The sequence below is a fragment of the Euphorbia lathyris genome, chromosome 10 (genome assembly GCF_963576675.1).
Source record: "Euphorbia lathyris chromosome 10, ddEupLath1.1, whole genome shotgun sequence".
Lineage (NCBI taxonomy): Eukaryota > Viridiplantae > Streptophyta > Magnoliopsida > Malpighiales > Euphorbiaceae > Euphorbia > Euphorbia lathyris.
The window spans coordinates 20,853,731-20,863,087 of record NC_088919.1 but is presented as its reverse complement, the minus strand read 5'-3'; positions in this window follow the sequence as shown (position 1 = coordinate 20,863,087).

Here is a 9,357-nt window from a genome sequence, read left to right as displayed (position 1 = left end):
GCCTTACGGTGGAACGAGAGGCGCTGTCGTTCCGCCTTACGGTGGAACGAGAGGCGTTGTCGTTCCACCGTAAGGCGGAACGACAACCATGCTCGTTCCGCCTAACGATGGAACGAGCGGCGCACCCGTTCCACCATACGGTGGAACTGTGCGCACTACCCGTTCCACCGTTAGGCGGAACGAGAACGGTGCCTATGTCGGTCCTATGGCCGACACGAGCGCCGCAACCGTTCGGCCACGCGGCGGAACGAGAACGGCTCCCTATTTAGGCAAAAAATGGCCGGAATTTTATTTATTTTTTAATTACTTCGTTCGACCCGGCCTATGGTAATGCCAAATTATTAAAAAAACCAGAAAACTAGAAATTGAGTATATTTAAATAAAAATGTGTTATTTGCTTATATATGTAAAATGTTTTTGGTTTTTACAGGCTGATATTGTTGAGGCCCGCTCTGGAAAAAGACATGTAAGGTCACGTATTATGACAGCCTCTGCCCGGAGGGAACAGGCGAACGAGATATTGATGGGGGATGCCCAGAGGGCACATCCTGTGGAGATGGCAGATGCTGTAGAGATGGATGGAGATGACTGTATGCCTGCTCAGAGTTCATCCTCTTTGCCTGTACCTACGAAGGCCATACCGAGGAGTCATGACGGACGTTTTGCTTCTACAGCAGGGTCGTCTTCGGGTGAGAAATTTAAATTAAATTATTATTATGTGATTTATTCATGATTATTATAAAATATACGAATATAATAAATGAGTTTACTGTAATTTCAGGTAGCAGCAAGCGCCCGAAGAGTGATGTAGATGATGACTGGATCGTGAAGGCCCCGGTTCCTGGAGGTCCATCTGATGGTGTTGTGATCTCGAGCTTCCCGGGACATATTGCCAATGCTATCTGGAGCGGGCAGGATAGGGGCCTCCTCAGGTGTCAGACACGATCAGTATATTATGGGAAGCTGTGTGTATGGTACGGTGGTGCTTCTCAGCAGATGCAGAAGCATATATAGTCAACTGGATTGTCCCATTTACCCAGTATCATGTATGGCCACATCGATGCGCCTCTGATTGCGGCTTTTGTGGAGCGGTGGCAGCCAGACACATCATCATTTCACATGCCGTTTGGTGAGATGAGCATTATGTTGCATGATGTGTGGCAGATTTTGCGGATCCCCATCGATGGGGCTATGGTGACTGCTGATGCATCTGTTGAGGAGCTTCAGTCTTGTGTGATGGAGTTGTTTGGTATGACTCGGGAGGAGTTGCTGAAGGGGGGTCACTACTATAATGGCGGTATTCGAGCGGGTTCCGTCATGGATCATTGTCAAAGAGATCGGATTGCTGATGCACAGGCTACTGCTTGGACGTTTTTAATGCTCGGTTGCACATTGTTCGTGGATAAGAGTGGGGACCACATTCGACCTTCTTGTCTGTTGGAGGTACATGACTCTGTAGCTGGAGCCATTGGACTCTCGTGGGGCTCAGCTGCACTAGCATATCTATACTGTCATCTAGGTATTGCTAGCAGAGGAGACTGCGGGTAGATCACGGGTTGTCTGACACTACTTCAGGCATGGATTTATGAGTACTTCCCGTGCTTCAGGCCTGAGCGGGAGGGAGTCACATTGGATCCAATGATGCTGAGGGCTTGTATGTGGCCATCTATACCGTTGGAGAAGAGTGGGGATCGACTGAAATCATATCGCGTCCGGCTTGATAGATTGATTGCTGATGAGGTACAATTTCATTTTAATTAAAAAATCCTAATTCATTTACTTGTTTTATTTGTATGTTAATAATGTTTTTGTATATGTCTGTAGGTTATGTGGATGGCGTATGGTCCGGATGTCATTACGGAAACCCCTAGGATGATATACGCCGGATGAATACGTTACAGGGATGTGATCGAGCCGTACATACCGGGGAGATGCCTTCGCCAGCTAGGTTTCGTGCAGACCATACCCCGACCGATCTTGAGGCCGTTGAAGTGCGTACGTCCTTGGTCCAGCTTAAAGTATCGGGTAGAAGTGCCCGCCGATATGGCGGAGGATCTTTGGACCTCGTTTCCAGAGGCAAACATGCTTATATTGTCTCGGCTCACTCTTGCACGGACTCCTTCGGACTGTGAAGAGCAGTACATGCCGTGGTACTATCTGCATTCACACCCTCAGCTACTACCAGATATGCCTGCACCCGGACCTGTTACTCATTCTCGCTCGAATAGCGAAGTGGTAAGTAATTTAATTTTTAATCAATTTATTTACAATTATCAAATTACATTAAATGAAGTGATATTTATTCATTTAATGTTATTTCTTTTGCTAGTGGGTTAGCCGTTGGGTTAACTGGGGTGAAGGTGCATTGGACGCGATGAACCTTCTTAATGAGGATGTTGCGGCTGAGTGGAGACAGTCGTACGAGCAGATCTTGGATGATTGGCGTTCGGCCAAGTGATTTATGTACTTTATGTACTGTTTTATTACTTGGTGTTTGAATACTTGTTGTTTGAATACTTTATGTACTGTTTTATTACTTGGTGTTTTAATTATATAGCTAACTGTAACCATACAGAACGTTACAGAATCAATACAGAATCAACCTGTAACAAGTATATAGCTAACTGTAACCATCCAGAACGTTACAGAATCAACCCATAACAAGTATATAGCTAACTGTAACCATCCAAAACGTTAAAGAATCAATACAGAATCAACCTGTAACAAGTATATAGCTAACTGTAACCATCCAAAACGTTACAGAATCAATACAGAATCAACCTGTAACAAGTATATAGCTAACTATAATCATCCAGAACGTTACAGAATCAATACAGAATCAACCTGTAACAAGTATATAGCTAACTGTAACCATACAGAACGTTGCAGAATCAATACAGAATCAACCTATAACAAGTATATAGCTAACTGTAACCATCCAGAACGTTACAGAATCAACCTATAACAAGTATATAGCTAACTGTAACCATACAGAACGTTACAGAATCAATACAGAATCAACCTGTAACAAGTATATAGCTAACTGTAACCATCCAGAACGTTACAGAATCGATACAGAATCAACCTGTAACAAGTATATAGCTAACTGTAACCATCCAGAATGTTACAGAATCAATACATAATCAACCTGTAACAAGTATATAGCTAACTGTAACCATACAGAATGTTACAGAATCAATACAAAATCAATACAGAATCAACCTGTAACAAGTATATAGCTAACTGTAACCATCCAGAATGTTACAAAATCAATACAGAATCAACCTGTAACAAGTATACAGCTAACTGTAACCATCCAGAACGTTACAGAATCAATACAGAATCGACCTGTAACAAGTATACAGCTAACTGTAACCATCCAGAACGTTACAGAATCAATACAAAATCAACCTGTAACAAGTATACAGCTAACTATAACCATCCAGAACGTTACAGAATCAACCTGTAACAAGTATATAGCTAACTGTAACCATACAAAACGTTACAGAATCAATACAAACATATTACAGACACAACCTGTGACGCATATAGAGCTAACCAGATCTAAATTGAACTAGTCTTGTCCATTGTGCTGTCCTAGCTGCATAAATGTGATCCCACCCTTCAACGCTACGTTCATGGTGTTGTTTCCACCATTGTATTACATGGGGGAGTGGAAAATTAGGAGATAAATTTAAAAGAATATAGTGGCGACAGTGCGTACCCAAATGAGCTATGCAAATCTCTCGTTCTGGTCTTGTAGCGGTGGAAGGGGCATAAAGTGGTAAAACAGTACCACAAAAACTAGAGTTATTTCCACCCACGTAACCGAAAAACATTACAGCAGCATTGTACAATGTAGCAATCACAAACATGTCATCATAAGCGAGCATCCAATGCTCCTGCGAACAAGCTCCACCGTCCCAACTGATTCTATTAACTACTGCATCAACACCGTCAATTAACACAGATTCATACCGAGAACGGTTAGCAATTACTTCATTCCTAAGGTGATGCCTAATTGATTGCCACTTCTCTTCGGTGCCAAAAATGTAGGAAGAAACAACACGGAAGCCACAATTTCCATCACCGACTACGTCGCAATATGTTTCAACATAGGGCTTAATGATCCCCGATTATTTTGTCAGAATGAACGAAATCATTAACTTCATAGTATTTCCATTTACATTGAATCAAAATAAGATATTATAAACCGAACATAACTTACGATAAGTGTAAATGGATTAGATATTGCAAAACTGTATTACCTGAGGAAGCAAAATTATGAACAGATGATGAAGAGCTTTTCCTACCACTTCTACCTTGGCTCCTAGACGAACTAATAGAACGAGCACGTCCACGCCGAGGTTCGTTGTACTCCCAGGCACTAGGCATTCGTTTTGTAGATTTACCCGCCTTCGGTCGACCTCGAACGTTAATTTTCACATCAGGTTCGGTGTAATGTGCTTGATCAGGGTGTAGTTTATTATGTATAAGTATTGAAATGTTTCGCAGCAAGGCTGGGTCACCTTTAGAGACCTGGTCGACTAAGGAATTAAAATATCTCTGATCCTCTGTCTGATCATGACACCCTTCAGTTTCCCGAGTCTGACCATAATTAATCAAAAGTGTTCTCCAGAACACATGAACCCTCACAACACTGATCATAACGCCAGACTCATAAGCTTGTTTGATCTCGCATGCACATGGTATCTGGTGAGAGGTTCTCAATACACATCCACAACGCGCATTCACTTCATAGCTCAAACTTCTCATGCGTTCTAACTCAACATTGATCAGTTGCATACAGTGGTGTGAAACGTTGCATACCAGGTAGTTAAACGGGAATCCAGAGTAAAAGACTCCTTTACGAAGCCTGGACTGCTCAAGCATGTACCTAATAAAAACATAAACATACTATCAGTTGATTGAGATTTACAAATACATGATAAGAATACAAACATCTTCCAATAGAACTTATTGAAAATACCTGATATTAGTTGATTGGGCTTCTATCTGCTTATGAACCTTCTGCCATACCGTATCCAGCGATCCTGTGGCTGTATTGAGCCATTGCTTTAAACTCGCATGCTCGCTCTCCACACGACAAGTGGTTGTGTTGCCAAAATGTAAGAAATTTTTCGTCCATGCAACAACAAACTTCTCCTTATGCACCAACCACGTCTCCTCAACGTACGAGATAAGAGTTTGGTACCTGCTCATCGAATCATGCAACTTGCCCAGATTTTCCTCGTACTCCTCAATGGATAAAGATTCAATTAATGTTCTCCATTTTCCATTCTTGAATTTACCGGCAATTGATTTGTCTCCCATAATTCTATACGCCCGATCTTCTACATCCTTGTTTATATGCCAGGTGCATAGCAAATGTGCTGTATGTGGGAAAACCTCCATAATCGGTTTCAACAACCCCAACTCCCTATCACTGGCGATAACAGTCGGGTTGAGATCAAACCCAATCAAAACCCTCAGCCGCTGCAGGACCCAACGGTAACTTCCTTTAGTCTCATCTTTAATGATGGCATATGCGATCTTGAAATTGTTATTGCAAGGCGTCATCCCAATAATTTCAACAAATGGCATTTTGTACTTGTTGGTTTTGTACGTGGAATCAATGCCGATGTACCAGTGATAAGTCCTGAATAAATCTACTGATTCTGGATGTGCCATAAACACATGTGTAATGACGTTGGAATCACCCTCAGTTTGCGTATAATGAGCATACTTGTTCTCGAGAGCGACATGGTAGAACTGACTAGCCAAGTCTCTACCTTCAAACCCATCCTTCCTCATCTTATCTCTATAGTTGTAGACGTGTTTAATTATTGTGTTGTCTTCAGGATGCTTTTCCTTAACGGCTGCTAAAATAGCACAAGGCTTTGCTTGAGCCGAACTCATATCACGAACGATTGGTTTAGATGTGATACTAAGACCGCTCATCTGCCGACTTCCCTCTGGATACACACGCATCGAATAATTGTGCTGACCAGCTAATCCAGCCTTAGCCTTTATCCCCCAACCAGTAAGGTCTGACCGTTGATAGGCTTTAATCTCAAATTTACACCTGCACGCTTTAGTTTTAGTTTTTCGTATTAACCCTGCGTCATTTGTTTTCCCTCTGTAGCGTTCACCCCGTGAACATCTCAATTGCTTTTGCTTTCCACCATTTTTATGCGAAGATATTATAATCTCAAACTCAAGTCGAATAGCTACCTGTTTTGCCCAAGTAACAACATCTTCACACGAAGGGAAAATAGTGTCCGTTATAAAACGAGAACTGTAATCAATGCCGTCGGGTTGCCAATCTTCTAACGGTTCCTGAATATATAAAAAATGTATAAAATGTATTAATAATACGCACAAAAATGTTAAAATATGGCATTCGGTTGCATAATAGGTATTAACAATACATGTAAAAATTTAAAAATATAAATTTAGGGCTAAGTCGGGTTAAAAATTACAATTCCGAGCTTATTCGGGCATCGTATAGGCTAAACGGACAGTCTGCCCGGTTAAAATATAAAAAATTGGGCAAATTATGCCTAAATGGGCAGTCTGCCCGTTCCACCGTACGGTGGAACGGGCAGGACACGCTGTTCGTCCGATGGCCGAACGAGTGGCATGCGCTGCTCGTTCCGCAGGCCGAACGGACAGCGCGCTCTGCTCGTCCGGCTGGTGGAACGAGCCGTAGGCCGAACGAGCGGCGCATGCTGCTCGCCCGCACGGCCGAACGGACAGTTCGTCCGTTCGGCCGTGCGGGCAAGCAGGATGCGCCGCCCGTTTAGGCCAAATCGTGTTAAAAAAAAATTTAAAAATTATAAAACGAAATTTTAATTAAAATGTTAGATGTAGGATTACCTCGTGTACGAAATCATGGTCTTTGGGAATGCTCGGGTCCATTTTCGTCCAATTTGAGTTTTTTGGCTTGGGAGAGAAAGAGAGGAAAAAAAATATTTTGGTTTTTGAGTTTAAATTATGAGAAGGGCATAATTGTCAAACTAGTGCGGTGGTTGGAAAAAATATTGCAGTATATAGCAATACTCTTTTGGAAATCGTTCAACTGCAGAACTAACAGACAGATCTCTCTTGAGTTCGCGGCTGAGCCGTTTCTTTGTCTCCTCTTTATCGAAACGTTTTCTCTTTGATCCTTATGCAAATTGGGCAATTTCATTTCTTTTTTTTTTCTTTTTTTTTTTTTTGTCAAACTTTCTATTAAATTCCAATATCAGAGGACTTTCATTTCATGTCCAGTCTATGACAATTCCTTTTACTATAGTATGATTATTATTATTTTTTTTAGAGAAGTATGCTTAATCTTTTTATTTTAAGAATATGATTAAGTTTTTTAAAAATTCAAATATTAGAAAGTTCCCATCTTGGATATTATTTTTTAGGGTAAAGTTCAAATAAAACCTATGTAGTTTCATTAATTTTTAGATAAATGACTGTGGTTTACTTTTTGTCAAAACGAGTATTGAGGTTTCGCACTTTTAATAATGCTATTAAAACTATCTTTAACGACCTGAAAATGAAAATTTTCAAGAATTAAAGTTGTTCAGTGTCATATTTTCTATGGAACTACATTTTCGATTTTAAAAAATCATCTTTTTTGGAACTTTCTCTCTCTGAACATTAACTTTCTCTCTCTGAACATTAACTTTCTCTCTTTACCAAACATCATCTAAATAATCTCGAAATAAAAAAAATTGAAGAATTAAAATTGCTTAGAATATTAGTAGTTCTTAAAATATGTCATTTTTGAAATCGTCAAGGGTGATTTTAATAGTATCAATGCTACATGACACAAAACAGGGACAAAAAAAACACCAGGAGCTCTTGCTTTAAATCTTCCCTACGTTCTGAGGCATCTCTTTGAGGATGTGCACTCCAGGGCAGAGAATCTGCATAGTTGGCTATCCAATTAGCACTTCTATTTCCTTCTCAGTAGACGTGACGAAGAGAAATCTCTCACTCCTTACCGATATAAGCTCCACAATGACCCTCACTAGAGAGGCGACCTCGTTGGGAGAGTAAAATATTGAGAAATAAGGTCGATGCAGATCTTGCTATCAACTTCAAAATGACTCTTTTATACCCAACGACCAAGCAAGTCTCAAGCTACTCCGCCTTAACCACTGAGCAAACACCCATATTCTTAACAAATCCTTGAACCCAATCACTTTTGCTATCGCATATAAGACCGTCAGTCGCAGCTAAGAATTAGCTCCCTTTAACAACACCATCTATATTGAGCTTGACCTAAATGGTTCCGGAGGACTCCGCCCAATCAAAACCTCTTCTTTAATGAGTTTGTGCGCAACCAAATCATTGGAGAAAGTCTGATTACTATGAATGATGTCATTAACAATCATCTTAATGCTTTTCTAAGAGCTGGGTGAGCGGATACGTAAACATGACCAGAAAGACCTGGTTTTTCTTCCTCATAAGCTAAGCCAGTTGAGGAAGAGAATCCTATCCTTGTTAAAGTCAGAGGTTTAACTGTGTCGTGAATGGAGTCTTGCTAAGGATACGGATGCGTCAGTGGCAATTGGTCCTTCTTTGTGTGCAAGCCACTAAGTCAAGCGGAATGAGGAAAAGAAAAAGAAAAGGATTGACTAAAGAGAGCGATAGAAACGAGGAGTTACCTAATATAAAGAAATGACTAAGCATAAGAAGTTACGAATAGAAAGATAAGCTAAAAGCAAGGATGTTAGTAACGAAAAGAAGAATACTACCTTCGTTTTTAGAAGTTCTTCCGAAGCGCTTTGAAAGAACTCAAGTTCAAGGCAACATATCTAGACATGATCCGAGGAAAGCCCTCCCCTCCCTTCAATATTTTTTGAATTCTTGTCTCAATCGATGGATCATACATTGCACATCCTAAGAAGCGGAGCCTAGGGCTGCTCTCTCCCTCTCAATTAGAATTGTTATGAAGAGGAATTCTTCCCTAAAGCCGAGACCTAACTAACATATCTAGTTTATCCCGCGGATTCCTCACCCTCAGGAGCACGAAGTAAGGAATAAAGCAAGAGTTACAAAGTAAGGAATGAAGTCTGTGTAAGCCCTAGAGTCCCCATATGGTTCTTCTTCTGGTATAAGAGGTTAGTTCTGGTTTAGTCAGGTTCTGTAAGCTTGATTGACTCATATACACTATTTATTACTCCATCTCTTTTGGTTTCGAGAGCCTCCCCCTCCCTGTTAGCAAGCTACCAACAATGACCCTCTTGATACCCTGTGATGGCATTACATGTAAACAAAAGTAGTGCAAATGAATATAAAAGAAGCATGTGTTAAATAGGTTGCCAGCCAAGCGCTAATCTCTCTTTCCAGCTAAGA